This window comes from Macaca thibetana, chromosome 6 (assembly GCF_024542745.1).
Source record: "Macaca thibetana thibetana isolate TM-01 chromosome 6, ASM2454274v1, whole genome shotgun sequence".
Taxonomy (NCBI): domain Eukaryota; kingdom Metazoa; phylum Chordata; class Mammalia; order Primates; family Cercopithecidae; genus Macaca; species Macaca thibetana.
This window is the reverse complement of record NC_065583.1, coordinates 160,183,349-160,202,378: the sequence shown is the minus strand read 5'-3', so window position 1 is coordinate 160,202,378 and position 19,030 is coordinate 160,183,349. Positions and strand designations below refer to the sequence as shown.

The 19,030-nt window shown below is 38.6% G+C and overlaps 1 protein-coding gene across 8 annotated transcripts in view; it reads left to right on the top strand.

Annotated features, from left to right (window-relative positions):
• The window catches only part of BASP1 (brain abundant membrane attached signal protein 1), a 1,209,505-nt gene that overhangs the window by 214,825 nt on the left and 975,650 nt on the right, over positions 1–19,030 (top strand). The window contains exon 1 of one of the 8 annotated variants that reach the window (XM_050794742.1): positions 18,154–18,157. The exons of the other annotated variants lie outside the window; for them this stretch is intronic. The gene's annotated coding sequence lies outside the window, so the exon portion shown is untranslated. Of the gene's footprint in view, positions 1–18,153; positions 18,158–19,030 lie in introns of those variants that run through there. 8 annotated transcript variants of the gene reach the window in all.

The following is a 19,030-nucleotide window of genomic DNA, read 5'->3' as shown; positions in this document are numbered from 1 at the left end:
CCCAGTATTAGAGCACCAAGTTCTCCATTCTGAGCACACACCTCACTCTGCAGTCCCTCCTTATTGAGGTCAGCCAGGCCCAAAACATTTCCAGTTGGTCTGCCAATTATCCCTTATTCTGCCATCTCCTTCAAGCCCCAGACCCAAATTTCCAACTGTCTACTTAAAATAACCTCTTGATTGTCTCATAGACATCTTTAACCTGCTGCCTCCCAAATTCCACCCTTCATCCCCTCTCCATCTGCTCTCCCTCCAGTTCTATCTCAGTAACTGACACCCACATACCCCAGTCACTCATGCCAGTAACCTGACAATCATCCTGGATATATCTGGAATGCGCAGAGGATTCTCAGTTTCCCTTGCCAATTCCCTAATCTAAGCTACCATCATTGCTGTCTTGAAAACATTGCACTTTGGGTAAAACCCAAAGTCTATACAAGGCCTTTGAGGCCCACATGTCATTCTTTGACAGGCCTACCCAAGAATTAATTATTTAGGGAAATGCCCCTGTGTGAGAGTTCACTGTTCACTATTTGATTAAAGCATAGACATTATGAAGTTAGAATTTTATTTGTAGATTTCAGTCCAGTGGAAAACATAACTCCAATTATTATACTTGTCTTACAGGACACTAGCAAATTTTGTGTCTTTTAGAAAATAATTTCTACTTTTTTTTGACTTTCTGATTATATAACTCTTTGTTCCATGAATCCTTCTTCAAGTCAGACTTATGATCCTTCCAGTAGTCTCATTCATGAACAATATTGCAATTTTTGACGTGTGCTCATTCTATATTTGAATGAAAATAATGTTTTGACTTTTCAAAAAAAAATAGAATTTGTTTTGAAGATAGTTCAAGCTGCCCAAGTGGAATCCCATGCCAGAGCCAATGAAACTGTGTTGTCCAAAAAGCGTTCCCCCTGGGCTTGTCCTCTCTAGGACCCAGAGTGACTCTCAAGCAGTACTAGAACCTTACTTTTGCTGTTTCTTCTCTCTCTCTCTTTTTCTTTGTTTGTTTGTTTGTTTGTTTGTTTGTTTGTTGAGATGGAGTCTTGCTCTGTGGCCCAGCCTGGAATGCAGTGGCACAATCTCAGCTCATTCACTGCAACCTCCACTTCCTGGGTTCAAGCGATTTGCCTGCCTCACCTTCCCAATAGCTAGGATTATAAGCATGCACGACCACACCCGCCTAATTTTTTTTGTATTTGTAGTAGAGATGGGGTTTCACCATGTTGGCCAGGCTAGTTCTCAAACTCCTGAGCTCAGGTGATCTGCCCACCTCGGCCTCCCAAAGTGCTGGGATTACAGGTGTGAGCCACCGTGCACAGCCTCTGTCTCTGTTTTTCAACCTGAAGCTGTCTGTATATTTCCTTTTGTTTCCAGTTCTTGGCCAAATTTGGTACTGTTTCTGGTTTGTGCAGAAAGCTGCCTGCTTTCACTGTGTCTATGTGGCTGTGTGTTTGCACATAACTGATAAATTACTCCCTTTAGGAGAATAAATATTGGGAATCTGGTTTGAGGTTTGACCATTTGATGAGTTGTAGCTGGTGAAAGATGACAGAGTTTCCAGTTCATTGGTCTTTTCTGTTTTCTTATCTATATGTGTCTCAAATCCAGAAAAAAAATTGCTCTGTGAGACCCTGATAGGTGAGTCTTCACATTTCTGTGCTCACCCTGACCAGTAAGCCCTGTGGTTTTATGACCGCAGCCACCAGCTCTTGGGATACCTGAGTGCCTGTAACTGACAAAGACCTTCACCTCTTCTTAAATACCCTCCTACTCCCAGAGGTTACTATTAAATTAGATTTTAACACCTCTTAAATTAAAGGACTTCTGATTGGTTTATAAAAATAGGTACTCATATAAATTAATTATTTGCTACAATTCCCAGAAAATAAAGAAATTGAGTTTCTAATATTTTGATTACTTAACTATTGAAAACAAAAGAAGTAACTCATGTCAGAAACTGCTGGCTTAGAAGCTATTTTGAAACAAGAATTCAGGTTCACATATTTAAGGTGAATCTTTGGACAAGCCAGACTGATGTAATAATTTTGCTTTGAGAAAACAAAGAAGGATACAAAATTTCAGTTCCTTGGTCTAGGTAATAGAAATAAGTTCAGGAACTCTACTGTACAACTTGGTGACTATACTCAATAACAATGTATTGTATCCTTGAAAATCGCCAGGACAGTAGATTTTTAAGTGTTCTTACCACAAAAAAATTAAGCAAATGAGATAATAGGTATGTTAATCAGCTTGATTTAACTATGCCACAATATAAACATATTTCAAAACCTCATGTTGTACGTGATAAATATATATAATTTGTATTTGTCAATATAAAACATCAATTTAAAAAATAGCAACTCTATGTCTTTTCTTTGGGGTTATCAGTGTGACATGTAATTCAAGTATATGTTTTATTTTATCTGATTTTGTTTTCTCATGCAGAGACTAGTTCATCTTATTTTCTAAACTATTAATATTAGTCTATTGATTACATAGCTAACATTAGTTCTGCATAATACTTAAGGTGAAAAAACAAAGTCATGTGTTCAAATAAATTCTAACAAACATTCTTATAGCAGTAATGATGTTTTGTACTATGCCAGCTTGAACCTAATTTCCAAGGTCCCTAGATAGCTTTACACCAATGAAACTGAATTAATTAATGGGGAGCCTCTGTGTGTATATAAATGCTTTTGCTCTTTATTTTATTTGTATATGTATGAGTCAGGAAATATATAGAGAGACACTGGGACAGTCAAGATATCCAGGGATCTCTTTAGTGCAGAAGAAGCAAAAAAAACTTCATGAAAGCAAATTACTGATCCAAGATTCTAGAGAATAAGAATTGATTACAAAGGGCTGAATGAATTCATGAGTAAACAGGGTTAGTATTGATTTTAGTGTTTTGGTTTTTTTCATGGATCTATAATAGGGTCTGATCTATTTCTTCTTATGCTGTCCAAGTTCAGGGAAAAAACAATTATTCTGCCAAGACTCTATCTCCCCACAGCCAATCTTCTTCCTATCTCTAAAAGATCCCCTGTTTCCTGCCTTGCCTATTCATAACGCCAACGGCCAAGGTATTGACCAAGTCACAGTCAAGCTTGAAGAGAATCCATGCGTGGAAAATTCCACTGTCCAGGCTCTGATCCTCGTGCTGATGTCTGTTAAGGAAAATTGTCTAAAACTTTGCTGATTCCTAGAAGCATTGACCTTAACCTTCTACTCTGCATATAATCAATCATTCACTGCACTTTTGTTCTGCTTGGTGTCAGGGGATTCTTTTGAAACAATAATGTCTCAACATAAATTGTTAAACTCTAATTCTTTTTTTTTTTTTTTTTTGACAAAGTCTCGCGGTGTCTCCCAAGCTGGAGTGCATCGGTACGATCTCGGCTCACTGCAATATATTCCTTCCAGGTTCAAATGATTCTTACGCCTCAGCCCCGCAAGTAGCTGGGATTACAGGCATGCACCACCACGCCCTGCTAATTTTTGTATTTTTAGTAGAGACGGCGTTTCACCATCTTGACCAGACTGGTATCAAACTCCTGGTCTCAAATGATTCATCCTCCTCAGCCTCCCAGTGTTGGGATTACAGGCGGGAGCCATCGTGCTCACCAAGCTCTAATTCCTGTAGAATAATTATAATGCTTTTCCCTGTTTCCATTATCTTGGTTGATTTTTGGGGGGAATTCAGGATTTAGAATAACATTTCCAAGAAATGTTGTTTAGGAATTCCCACATGAAAATACTACTTTCAATGTCACATATAATTGACTCATAAAAAAGATTATTTAATTATCTCTAGGGAGTGCCTACATTTGGCTTTACTCTTTACTATTAATTAAGGGCTTAGACTCTGTGAAATTACATGTGTACTTGTTGATTTTATTCTGGTAGAAAAGATCATCCTCAAGGTTATGACTGTGCTGCCCTGTAGGACATTAACCAATTTTGTATCTAACCTGCCCATTATATTCTAACATTCTTTTCTCAGAGTGCCTCTGTAACCCAGTTCTTCAAAATGCTCCTAGGACCACCTTATTCATCTGAGTGGTTCCCTCATTAATGTGTTAGCAACCTCTGATTCATGCTATTCTATATTTGCATAAGAACCCTGAATTTTTTTAATTTTTGAAAATTGCATAAATACCATACTTTGGAAGTACTTTGTATTATTCCCGCTAATTACATAACACCCACTTCATTCATAATTTTCTGTGCCACACATTTTGTTAACCTATCAGCTCTTGAAGGGCAGGGCCCTGGAAAAATTCCCCTTTATATTCTCTAGAGACTCTATACAGTGCCATGCAAATGGTAGATACCCAATAAATATCTGTTAAATGTGATAGAAAGTGTGAAGGAAAAACTGCTTCTTTTTTGTAGAAAGTATATTAAGAAGTAGTTTTAGTTGGCAAAATTGTTTTAGAATATTTCTTCGAAAACAGATTTCATCTTCATATTTTACTAGAAACAACACTTCAGAAGCCTTCGATGAGCATGTTAGCTTTATTATATTCTTTTAATTTAAAAAAGGTTGGAATCGCATCAAGACAAAGAGCTTCTGCACAGCAAAGGATACAACCATCAAAGTGAAGAGAAAACCCATAGAATGGAAGAAAATATTTGCAAACTGCCCCTCTGACAAGGGATTAATAACTAGAATATATTAATTATAATTAATATAGAATAGACATTCAAATCTTTTTCAGATGGCAAACAGGCATATGAAAAGCTGTTCGACATCATTGATAATCAGAGAAGTGCAAATAAAAACTACAGTGAGATATCATCTCACCCCAACTAAAATGGCTTATATCCAAAAGACAGGCAGTAACAAATGCTGGCAGGGATGTGGAGAAAAGGGAACCCTTGTACACTGTTGGTGGGAATGTAAATTAGTCCAGCCACTATGGAGAACAGTTTGGAGGTTCCTCAAAAAGCTAAAAATTGGGCTACCATATGATCCAGCAATCCTACTGCTGGGTATATAACCCAAAGAAAGGAAATCAGTATATCAAAGAGATATCTGCACTTCCATGTTTCATACAGCACTGTTTACAATAGCTAAGATTTGGAAGCAACCTAAGTGTTCATCAACAGATGAATGGATAAAGGCAATGTGGTACATATACACAATGGAGTACTATGCAGCCATAAAAAGAATGAGATCCAGTCATTTGCAACAACATGGATGGAACCAGATTATTATGTGAGATGAAATAAGCCAGGCACAGAAAGACAAACATCACGTATTCTCCCACATTTATGAGGTCTAAAAACAAAACAGTTGAACTCATGGACATAGAGAGTAGAGAGATGGTTAGCAGAGGCTGGGAAGGGTAGTTGGGAGGTTGGTGGGGAATGGGGATGGCTAACAGGTACCAAAAAATGTGAAGAATCAATAAGACCTACGATTTGATAGCACAATAAAAGGACTACAGTCAATAATAACTTAATCGTACATTTTTAAATTACTTAAAGTGTGTAATCGGATTGTAACTTCAACGATAAATACTTGAGAGGATGGATACCCCATTCTCCATGATATGATTATTTCACATTGCATGCCTGCATCGACATCTCATGTACCCATAAACATCTATACCTACTCTGTACTCACAAAGATTAAAAATAAAAATTAAAAAGTCTAAGGAGGCTACACTTTTTACTAAAGAAAAAGATCCAGTATCTTCATACCTTAATATTTGTTTTCATAAATAACAAACCAGGTCACTCAAAATAAAATAGTTATAGAGAGAGTAAATTGGAAAATTTACAACATAATTTTGGTAAACGCAAAACAAATAACTCCGATAAGTGTGTAGAAACAATTAAGGCAATAATTTAACATCATAGTTTTTTTAAATTTCAATTTTTATGAAGTGCTTGAGATGTAAGACCACCTGAGTCAACAAAACTCAGCCACTGGGACTGAAAACAGGGACCGCCTATGTCAATATGACCTGAATGTTTCAGGTAATTCATACCCAGGAAGGTAAGACTGTAGAACAATAATTAACTGCACCATTTGCTTCAGGAAATCCTTCCAAGCCAATTTATCAAGACAAACAGTTGGCTCATCTGGGCAAACAGCTCTTCTATCAGAACAACAATGTGCTCACCTATGCAAACAGCTCATCCTCAGGACCTGGCTTTGTTCTGTTCACCAAACTTAAATTTTTATGCCATTGACATTGCCCAATTAAACCACTTGGCCCAGACCTCCAAACCCTGTTTTTAAAAAATTGTTCCCTAACTTCCTCCTTTTAAGATAAAGTGAAGATGCCCCTTGCTGCAAGAAGTTTAATAAACTCAGCTTTGGGCAGAAGTCAGTCAACATACTATAATCCAAGATCACAAAATAATTATCTAGTATTTGAAAAACTAGTGTCGTAGCACACTTTATGATACTTTTCAAATTATTTATTGAATACAGCATGTTATGAGTTTAAGAAAAAAGACTGTTAAAAGATAGTTGGAGCTTATAGATATCAGGATTATAAAAATCTGATCACAATTTTACCAGGCAAGTGATACAGCTTCCTTATTTCTCTATACGACTATTCAGTGCCACCTACAGAGAAGATTGAAACATGCATGATATGTCTGGACAATCATCTTACCTGCTCAATAGTTACTGCTGAGAATCGGCCCCTGGGAAAATTTTGTAATAGGCAAGTTTGTCTTTGAAATTCCCATTTTCTCTTCCTTATAGTTGTTCTTCTTTCTACTCTTTCAGGAAACCAAAAGCGTCCTATAGGCTGCTGGCTTCTATTGCTCATAGAGTTGGGTTTTATCAGTCATTCACACCTTAGTATGATTGAGTTTCCAACATTGCTTTATCTTTTCCATCACCCACCATTCCCTGCTTTAAAATCAAGCCATTTACTCATGCTATCTCCTCCATTACACTTTCTCCCAAGGCATTTTCATATTAAGACTTTTGTTGTTGTAAATAAATTGAAAAGACTTATCACCAGTTAAAGAAATCTCAGAAAAAAACTTAAAAAAAAAATTGGCAGGACCAAAGAATTGCCTATATTCATTCCATTCAATGTCCATTCAATGCGTCCTTTTGGTCTATAAGAAAGGTATTGAGATTTTTGTAGCAGAATGAGCAAAAATATTGAGTAAAAAGAATATGCTAAGATACTGCAAGAAACAGCCAAATAAATCCACAAGGTGGGTCATTTTGAAGGGCAGCTGGCCCAGACACATCAACAATTCAGTGTCATGAAAAAGGAAGACTGCTCTAGATCAGAGGTCGGCAAATGTTTTCTGTAAAGGGCCAAGATGTAAATATTTATGACTTTGTGGGCTGTACAGCCCCTGTAACAAGTACTCAACTCTGCCTTTGTAGAGAGAAAGCAACCGTGGACAATATTTAAACAAATAAGAGTGCCTGTGTTTGCAGAAAACTTTATTTACAAAAACAGGCAGCCCGATGGATTGGGCCTGCCGTCCTTATTCTAGATTGCAGACAATTAACATGATGACAAGAAACAATGTATGGTCTTGAAGTAGATTCATCTTGGAACAAATCAGTTGTAAAGACATTTTGGTTATAATTGGGGCAAATGTAATATGGTTTGTGTACCAGATGGGACCCAATTTTATTTATATGAAAAAGTAGAAAATATTAATCAAAAAGCAGATTACTGTACATTACAAAACGTACTATTTCATTTGCTAAAAAGTGTTTATGGAAAAAATTTAAGCTACATTTACTAAAATGCTATTCATGTTGGAAATGTTTTAATTTTCTAATTTTTGATTTTTAAAGTTTTTATAATGTACATTCACTGATTTTATAGTATGCAAAGTTCATTTTTAATTTTAAAAAATACAGAGGGAAGTTATTTACCCAAAACCTTAAAAAAATGATGATAAACTTCAGGTGATTAAAATGAAGAAGGCCTTAAAATTACACCTTTCATTTTAGTAAGCTCTTTATGATAGGAATGTAAACATAAATTTTATTTTAAAATATATTTTGTAGAACTAAAACAAAGATGATTCAACAAATAAATAAATCTTCAATTCTTTTTAAATTTTTTTCTAATTTTGGATGGTTTTTGAGACTGTTCTCAATAGAATAAGAAATAGACTTCACACTAATTTGCAACTTATAAATCACATTTATTATTGTCCACAAGAAACTTTATGCTTAATGTATGCAATGAATTATGTGTAGCAATAAATGTGTGTCATTAAAACACATAGAGCTATTAATTCTGGATTTTACATCTTATTAAAAGAATTCTGTAATGCATTTCTAAGTGGTTGTCATTTAACATATCTGAGACTAAATTTACAGGAGGTAAGTATTTTTTAGAATAGTATGATATATGACTCAGTTAGCATTTGATTTTTTCCTACTTTATTTTGATTTTTTTCCTACAGTAAAATTTGAGACTGTAAATGAAATATTTGCATAGACATATTTGCTTGGGGCCAGGTATTCATTATAAATATCTAGTAAAGAGTTAAGGGAAATCTCCAAGTCAGATGGTGACAATATACTGAACAAGCACTGAAAGTTTATTTCCAGCATCCTGGAATATTGGTTCCATACCAATACAATGAGCCTTCCTGGGAACACTTTTGACCTCTGTGGACTTCTCATTTCCACTTTAAAAATGAAGGATTGTGGATGACTTCTTCATTAAAGACCCATTTGTCACTGATATGTTGTATCTTACTAATTGTTTATGTCATTCATTGTTCTTTCATCTTCCGTCTTTCTCATCATAGGTGAAAAGTGCTACAATAAGCAAAGGTAGTTGGCTCCTTCTTTCCTCACCCCAATGCCCTCATATCTTCTATTTTTTTCATGACCACTTTTCTCAACCCTAGTGTTCCTCTGCCCTCAGCAGCCAGGATTGGTTTTGTTGTTGCCAGGACTCCAGAGCCCACACAGTTCCTACATTTGTAGACCTACTCTCATGATTAATTTTTTTGTGTCAACTAAGCCAAGAGAAGCCCAGATAACTGGTATGATATCATTTCTGAATCTGTCTGTGAGGGTGTTTCTGGAAGAGGCTGGCAGTTGAACCAGTAGACTGAATAAAAAAGAAGCTGGAGTGTACCTGTAGTCTCAGCTACTCAGGCAGCTGAGGCAGGAGAATCACTTAAGCCCAAAAGGTTGAATCCAGCCAGAACCATATAGTGAGACCCCTTTTTTTTTTTTCTAGAAAAGATCACCCTAATGTGGTGGGCCTCATCCAATCCATCGAGTGCTCAGATAGAAAATGTGGAGAAAAGGCAAATTTGCCCTCTGTGCTTGAGCTGGATATGCATGTTCTTCTGCCCTCAGACATTGGCACCTCTGCATCTCCGCTCTTCATGTTTGGACTAGAACCACACTAGCAGCTTTCCTGGGTCCCCAGCTCACAGATGAAAAACCATGGGATTTCTCAGCCTCCACAATCATGTGAAATCATGCCTCATAATAAATCCTTTTTTATATACAGTCACATGCTGCATAACAATCTTTCAGTCAATGAAAGTTTGCATATATAATTCCATAAGCTTATAATGCTATATTTTTACTGTGCCTTTTCTAGGTTTCAATATCTTTTGATACACAAATACTTACCATGCTGGTACAGTTGCCTAGAGTGTTCAGCACAGTCACATGCTGTATAGGTTTCAGCCTAGAAGCGAAAGGCTGTCCCCACATAGCCTAGGGTGTGTGGTAAGCTATGCAATCTAGGTTCACGTAAGTACACTCTGTGATGTTTACACAATGATGAAATTTCCTAATGATGCATTTCTCAGAACTTGTTCCTGTTGATAAGTGATACATGATTGTGTGTGCATATATATTTTATATATATACATATATATTGGTTCTGTTTCCCTAGAGAATTCTGACTAATACAGCTACAGACACAAGAGAAAGATGATTATGAGTTTCCTGCACTGTACCCTCTTCTGAAAAGTCTCTGTGCTTGGTTGAACTCAGAGGCATTTAAATTTTTGTCACAGTTGCTAAGGTCAGATCTTATTGGAAGGACAGCATGTTGGGGTTAGGAATCAGGCTGGCCGACTCTACAGCCTGTCCTGTAAGGTCTACACAGCGAGACCTTACCCAGGTTTCACACACTGCTGAATTCTTCGATGTTTCTCTCAACTCTCCATTTTACAGCTTATGCTCCTCTTTCTGTTTTGTTCTTTTCACTTTGCAGCCTATAAACAAGTCACATCCAGCTATTTGACATTCAGACCAGACACTTTTATAATGCCCCCTCCTCTATATATCATAATTAGCTTTCATATTTTTCGTAATAATTACAAACTAAAATTATAACCATGGCTCAAAATGAAAAAGACAGTCAAATTTTTCTTTTATGGAGTTTGTATTTAAAAATCATGCTAATAAAAATTAAAATTATAAAATATAAAATAAGTGTTATAGTAAAAAATAGAAAAACAGTCATTGTATTGGGTTGAGTGGTGGCCTTTCAAAAGATATGTCCCATTTCTCACCCTAATAACACAGTCTTTGTAGATGTGATTAAGTGAAGGATCATGAGATAAGATCATCCTGGATTAACTGGTTGAGCCCTAAAGCTAATGATTTGTCCTTAAAAGAAGAGGAGAAAGACTCACAGAGGAGAACGCATGTGAGGATGGAAGCATAGATTTGATACAAACAGGAGACAGGGAAATACTGGGTAGAAGAGCAGGTCCCTGGCAAAGGCCCCACCCTAAGCTTGAAACCCGTGGCCCTAAATGGAAAGAGGCATTCCTGTTTTCATGCCCAAATGTTGCCTCTTGGCCCACCGTGCCCCCCTGTCCTGTACCTATATAAATCCCAAACCTCAGGCTCTATAAGCAGAAGAGCAACAGAGTGGCAGAGTGACCGAGTGGTGCAGCAGAGAAGGAGAGAAGAGAACAAGTGTCTGAACGTTGAGAGGAGTTCAGCTAGGGATATCTGGAGAGGAGATCAGCTGTGGGACAGCCAGACTCCAGGGAAGATCATCTTCCCACTCCATCCTCTTTCCCATTCCCCATCCATCCCACTGACAGCCACCTCCACCACTCAATAAAATCCCTGCATTCACCGTCCTTCAAGTCCATGTGACTTGATTCTTCCTGGATGCCAGACAAAGACCCAGGTACCAAGAGGGCAGGGTGTTAACGGCTGTCACCCTGACTCTCCACTGAGCTGATTTAACACTTAACTACTCACAGATGGCAACTGCTAAAACAGCATTAATTGTAACACATCCCTAGATGCTACTGTGGGGCTGGGGCCCAAAAATCTGCACCTGGCTGTCTGTGTGCTCCCCCTTCCACAAGGGGTTTGAGCACGCAGTGGCCGAGCAAACGAGCCACATCTCTGTCTCAAGTCCTACTAGGGCATCAGGGAACTCTCCTGTTTCAGACTGATATGTCTACAAGACAAAGAATGCCAAGGACTGCAGGGTGCCAACAGAGTCTGAGAGGAGCATGAGAGGAATCCTCTGTTAACACCTTCAAAAGGACCCAACCCTGCCAACTCCTTGATTTTTGAGCTGTTGGTTTCCAGAAATGTAAGATAAAATAATTCTATTGTTTTAAGGCACTCAGTTTGTCATAGTTTGTCATAGCAGCCCTAGAAAACTAATACAGTAATGGATTGGTACTTTTAAATTACAAAGAAAGTATTTTTTTCGAAAAGGAGAAAAAATTATCTATGTAGTGGTCTGTCACTGTAATGAATAATAACATAACAGTTTCTACTTTTCCAGCCTTAACTTTGTAAATCTGTCAATTACTTAGTCAACATTGATCTTCACATATTCATGTTCAATACACAATATAATCAAATTTGTTCATCTATTCACAATCATAGTTGATGGAATCACACTTTATTTTATTTTAGAAAAGCTTCTTTCACGTTAAGCCACAGACCTACAAATAGTCGTTTTTAAAAACCTAAAATGCAAGAATAAGTTTGGTGGAGACACATAAAAATCCTATTTCACAATAAATTCCTGAAATCATGGTAGTATTGAAACAGGAAATTTTACCTGACCCCTTCGTGTGACTTGCAAACAGTGTAGCTCGTTTACTCAGCCCGCAGCTCTCAACCCCTTGCAAGAGCACACAGGTGAGCAGGTACAGGGGCCCGGATGAGTGCTTCTGGATGCCAGCAGAAGCAGAACTCTGTATGGCCCCACAGCAGCATCTGGGGGATACCCATGACCCCTGGAGACACAGAGGGCATGTGTGCTCTTTGAGTTTTGCTATCTGCAGACAGCTAAAGTTTTTAACAGCTCAGTGTGACAGCCCTCTGTATCCTGAACTCTTGTTCAGCATCCAGGAAGAATCAGGTCACATGAACCAATTGAAGATAGTAAATGTGGGGATTTTATTGCCAATGAAAGTGGCTCGCAGCAGGAAGGAGAACTGGAAAGGGGATGGAGTGGGAAGGTATCCTTCTCCTGGAGTTTGGCCATCCCCAGCCAAACTCATCCTGAGGTCCCACCATCAAGCAGTCCTTCTGAAGTCAAACTGTTTCTCTCCGATATCTGCTTCTTTTCTTCTCTCCTTCTCTGCCGCTCCACTCTCAGTGGAGCCTGGGGTTTTTATAGGTACAGGATTGGGGGTAGGGCAGGCCAGGGTGGTTTTGGAAAAGGCAACATTTGAGAGAGAAAATGGGAATGTAAAGTTCTCACTTTGGGCTGCAGGTCCAGGTTTGAGAGTGGGGCCCTCACCAGGGGCTGCCCTCTTCTATCCAGTATTTCCCTGCCTCCTGATGCTATCAGTATCCATGTCTTTTCTAACCTTTCTAGCAGCTTTCACATTTTTCCCTCTCCTCCTCCCCTGACATTGAACACTTTTAAATACCAATAAAAATTCCAAGGTTACATAAGAGGTAGAATTAAAATAGCTCAAGTTTCATCCTGACAATTACAGCACTATGCCTGGTCAGGGTAAATCTAGGGTTTAAACACAGGAATATGTAGCATCAGAGGAGTGGAAGACACATGCTGGCCCTGATGAGCACTCAAGCAATTCTGAAGCTTTAGAAATTTACTCCAAAAGCAATGAAAGTGGCCAAGTCTGTATGGGTTGCAGGCCAACTGAGTATCTGGGAGTTCAAATTAACTTCCGAGTAGAATGGATTTTGTATTAAAGGACATGGAATATAAATGTGCCAATTTAAGGCTTACATACGTATTTTAAAAATTCAACAATTGCAGCAAATGTTTGGATCTGACACCAGCAACACTGTTGAGGGAGAAGTAATTAACAATCACTGACGTGGTTTGGAATTGCTGACACATAGTCATAATGAAGAGCAGACCACCTCTTAGTCCAATTTTACTACCGTTTACAAATTCTCTTTAACAATGCACCCCTTATTGCCTGCACCCAGAATAGAGCACACTTACCACTCACTGCTTTGCCTTCAGGACTCCACTGTCATGAAAGACAAGAAAAAGGAAAAGGAAGTTATATGAGTTTCCTAGGGCTTCAGTAACAAAGAACCACAAACTGGGCAGCTGAAGCAGCCGAAATGTATTCTCTCACGGTTCCGAGGCTCTGGGTGTAATCCCTTCTCGTCTTCTCCTGGTTTGCGATGGTGGCCGTCAGTCCCTGGGGTTCCTGGGCTTGCAGCTGCATCACTATAGTCCCTGAATCTATTGCTACATGGTGTTCTCCATGTAGGTGTCTGTCTCTGTCCAAATTTTCCTCTTCTTATAAGGACACCAGTAATATTGGATTAGGGGCCACCCTAATGTCCTCATCTTAACTTGAATATATCTGCAAATCTCTAGGTCCAAATAAAGTCATATTCACAGATACTGGAGTTAGGACTTCTACCTAATTTTTGGGGGGGATGCAATTCAACCCACTACAGAAGCTGACAATTTCTCAGTGCTTATTAACTGTGAAATATTTTGCATTTTTTTTTCTTTAGTAGCAGGATCCGTTGGGGTAGCTCTGTGTCGATTTTACAGATGATTCATTTGAGATATTAGTTCCTTTTTAGTGGCAATTTACTGGAGCACGTATCCTTTCACTTTTTTATATCAAACAGATATTTTTGTAACAAACAAACAATAAAAACCTTGAATATTGATTTCACCAAGCCATTTGAAAAAGGGTTATGGAATTATGTCTCACTTATTAACATATTTGCTTTTTTCTGAAGGTTCTTCTTTTTTTAACTTCTATACTACTGGAAGTGCTTTCAAGCTGTTGAAACCACTTTGTTTTATGTTAGTGTTCTGATTTTTTAACCACATATATTTACGCTTTTCCCTTTAAACTTTAATCTATTGGCCAATTTCTAGTGTTTTTTAAAAAAAGAAAACTACCAATATTTGTCTTTTTTTCTTAATGAAATGTTTTCATCTATTTTTAACTTCTCCTTGAAGCCTTGGGTAATTTTTAATTTTTTTCTCATTCAATTTTTCAAAGGTTGGGAGGCCACTTAGCACACATTATGAGATCTTGTAAAAACTCTGAGCATCTATATTACCCTTTTCTTTCTTCCTCCTGTTTTTTAAATATAAAAACTTTTTTTCATTCTTTGATGAGTCTAATATTATACAGATATTCATTCCCCTCGATTTTTTAGAACTATCCATTTTAGTTCTTATTTTCTTACCATTTTCACCAAACTCACAAAAGTGTTGGAAGGTTAGTAGGGCAAGAAAGCAGAAGAGAAATGTAAACCTCTGAAAGGAGGCCGGCCCTTCAAAGGCCCCTCTTCCTACATTTTGTCTACATCCCTGAGAGGAGGGAAACTACTCCACGTCACACAGCTAGTCACAGGCAAAACTGAAATTAGAGCCTAAGTCTGCCTAATCCCAAGATTCTTTCCATTACACTACACCCATTTTAAAGATGAGTCAGTGAGCTCAGAGATGCCATCTATCACATCAAAATTGGCATGAGAAGAGGTGGAGCCCAGAGCAGAAGCCTTCACCAGTGCAGTCTCTACTACACCACATCCAGAGAAAACTGCCAGGGGTACAGGTACATGCTAGAGATACAGGAAGAAGAAGGCCAGCCTGGAAGAATAGTGAGAAGGCTCTCAATAGGAGAAGCAACTTTCCCCTTCATTATTGGCCACAACATCCTTGGGTACCATATGCAATGGGGCCAGTGCAATCACCTCTGGCCTGAGAAACCAGTTGCTCCCTCTTTTGGGGAAGGTCGTCTAGTTCACTCTGCTGTAATGGTCCCAATGGAAATGAAACAGGAGAAAGAGAAATTATAGCCACAAATTATATTCCTTTGGTATACTGTAGGGTAAATTATGGCTGCAATGAAGGTGTGACATCATATGCTAATGTCCAAAATTTAAAAAAAAAAAAGGAAAAACAATGAGATTTTCAATGCCAATGAAAAGTTAGCATAAGGATATGCAAAACTAGAGAAAAAAAATAACATTTATGTAAAGACCTAAAAATAAATAAAAACCAGAGGCCCTGAAGAATACTTACTATCGTGTAAGTATCATGCCCTTTAATACCACTGTCAACGTCAAAATATATTGCTATTGAAATGCCAGTGTGTGAACAATTGTATTTTCTGCTTTGCGTGTTCCACACGGCAGTGAGAGGGGATGTCAGTCACTGTAACTAAGAGATCTGATTAGATTGGCATACATGGCTCATGAGAGGGGGCTTTAAAATGAGACTGTATTATAATGAGACACTCTTATATGTTATTTCAAATAAGTGATCTGTTTCTAGTATATGTTTATTTCAAACACTATATAATCAGTCAAGAAACTTTGATTGGCAATTTTAAAGAAAAAAGAACTATTATGAAACATATTAGTAAGGATCTGATTCCACTTTTCTTCCCAATGGGAATCAGTGTTTTTAAACTCAGGGCTCCTTTATTTTTTATGTCACTAGTGCCTCATAGGAAGAGAAAGTGTAGCTGAACTTTACAAACATAGCAATTTCACACATAATGCATTTTTAGAAGTGGGGATTGCTCTATACTCACAGAATAAAAGCAGAACTAAAAGCCTAGAAATCTGTCTGGTTTCCTATTAAATAGAACTGGAAGGGGGAACTTAAACAGTAAATATTTCCACTAGGAAATGGCAAGGGAATCTTGGAAGCTGAGGGTGTAACTTTTGACCCCTCTGTGAGCTGACCGGGTTCATTGTAGCAGCTGGAGGGGGAGAGTTAAGCTGAATGTTTGCAAATGCAAAGGAAGCATCACATACACATAAAACACTAATTTTCATCAGTGGGTCCCCATGTGGTGCGTGTGTGTGTGTAGACAATTTATTACTATCGTCACTATATGTAATTCCAGTCAGTCTGAGTTAGTAAAGAACAGCTGTCTCCTACAAAACAATGTGCCTCTGAGGAGTCCCTAAGCAATTCTCAGTGCAAGGCAAAGCAATCAAGACTGATTAAAAGGATAGCATTTAACAGCAGCAGAGGCAAAGCTGATGAGGGAGAAGGAGGGAGAAATCACTACACCCCAAATCATCCCAGCATCATCCACAGGTATGACTAAACCCCACAATCATACCAGTGTCTGTTTACAGTCATCATCACTTATTTCAATTAGAAAATTAAAAAGGTATTTGTTATACCACATATCTGATTATGCAGGTACGAAATCATGCTATGTTCCTAGTACACAAAGTGTGATGTTCATCATCATGCATTTGTATGAAGTGCAACATGGCAAGTATTAAGAATTCAGATTGCTGATGTCCTCCTTAAAGACATTCCTCTGAGAAGTTATGGACTTACCTCAGTGATGCTCTCCATACCTTTTTGAACCCTTCTTTGGGGGGAGTTTGTCAGTCATTCAAGAGTTTTTCTCTCTCTCTCTGTCTCTGTCTCTCACACACACACACCAACACACCTCTACCTGTATATGAGAGCCAGATGATTTTGATATGATTATTCTAGATATTTTTATATAATTATTTTTCACCAGATGTATATTTTCCAAGTTTATAATACACAACAGGATGATGCAAGCCCGTTGTCATCATCTAGTTGTAGTTCACCCTTTTTTCTGTGATAATAAACCTCCTGATATTTAGCTGGTGTACACTACATGACCACAGACAATAAGAATAAATTTATTTGCCTTCCATAGAAATAGTTAGGACTGGTCTGCATTAGTCAATTTCCACACTGCTATAAAGATACTACCTGAGACTGGGTAATTTATAAACAAAAGAGGTTTAATTGACTCACAGTTCCACATGACTGAGGAGGCCTCAGGAAACTTACAGTCATGGCAGAAGGCAAAGGAGAAGCAAGCACCTTCTACACAAGGTGGCAGGAGAGAGAGGGCACAAAGCGGAAATGCCACACTTTTAAACCATCAGATCTAGCGAGAACTCACTCACTATCACAAGAACAGCATGGGGGAAACAGCCGCCATGATCCAATCACCTCCCACCAGGTCTCTCCTTCAACATGTGGGGATTCGAATTTGAGATGAGATTTTGGTGAAGACACAGAGCCAAACCATGTCAGGTCACATGATCAGATTCAGTTAAGGCCAAACTAAAATTGCAATAGAGTTGTTTAAAATAATTGAATCTATCCTCATGGTAAATCAGCCTGACAGGATGATCACAAATATTCCAAAGAAAGTATGGAAAACCATTCCCAAAAAAGAGCTGCAGGAAATGTCCTGAGCTCTTGAATTGTGTTGCCTGTCATCTGTGTGAAAAGAACAGTAGACATGTGGAGATATGCATGTCAGCACCTGTTTAAAAAGAATGAGTTGCACTCCTTTTTAACTATATAGGTAGTGACACCTCTCAGCCAGTGTAGACCAACAGTGTATTACACGTCTGATCACACCTGTATTAGAATGCCTGTTATGAACAGGTGAGGTAGGTAGGAATTCAGGTCACCTCCATTAGATTGGTAAGGAGATTGAGGCCCCAAAATGTCAGAACATTCTTCATAATCATATAAAATCTGTTGAAAGTTCCATTTAGAATATATCAACCCCCTAGGCACTGCTAAACCTACTCAAAGGTAAATTGCTACCTTCCCATATGTGATTATGACTGTCTATACCTTCTTCAGGTCCTCTGTTGAATGAATTGAAAGGGGAAGTTCAGTTTCCAGTAGGGGTTTACATTTGAAAATCTACGGCATCCCAGTAGTGGGGCTGATATGGGGGGGTCCCCAGTGGATGGGCCTGGTCAGGTGTTGGCAGTGGGCATCTGTTCCAGCGGTGTCCTTTGGCACTGGTTGCTTAGTATTTTGGGAAACCTCTTGTATGTAGATTTGTCCATAAGGCTTTATCCCTGTCCTAGCTGCTGGAAATATGGGGTGAATGACAACAAGCCTGCAAATGTATACTCCCCTCCCACCCAGGCAACAGAGGGAGGTGAGAAGTTGGCTGCCTAAGATGACATCCGGCAAAGCCGTGGAGGAATCGTGTATTAGTCCGTTTTCACACTGCTGATAAAGACATACCTGAAAATGGGAACAAAAACAGGTTTAATTGGACTTATAGTTTCACATGGCTTGGAGGCCTCAGAATCATGGCAGGAAGCAAAAGGCACTTCTTTTTTCTTTTTTTTTTTTTTTTTTTTTTTTTTTTTTTGAGACGGCGTCTTACTCTGTCACCCAGGCTGGAATGCAGTGGCGCAATCTCAGCTCACTGCAACCTCCGCCTCTCAGGTTCAAGTGATTCTCCTGCCTCAGCCTCCAGACTAGCTAGGATTACAGGCGCCCACCACCACGCCAGGCTAATTTTTGTATTTTTAGTAGAGATGGGGTTTTACCATATTGGCCAAGCTGGTCTCGAACTCCTGACCTTGTGATCTGCCCATCTCAGCCTCCCAAAGTGCTGGGATTACAGGCGTAAGCCACCATGCCCGGCCCCAAAAGGCACTTCTTACGTGGTGGTGGCAAGAGAAAAATGAGAAAGAAGCAAAAGTGGAAACTCCTGATAAACCCATCAGATCTCATGAGACTTATCATGAGAATAGCATGAGAAAGACCAGCCCCCATGATTCAATTACTTCCCCATGAGTCCCTCCCACAAC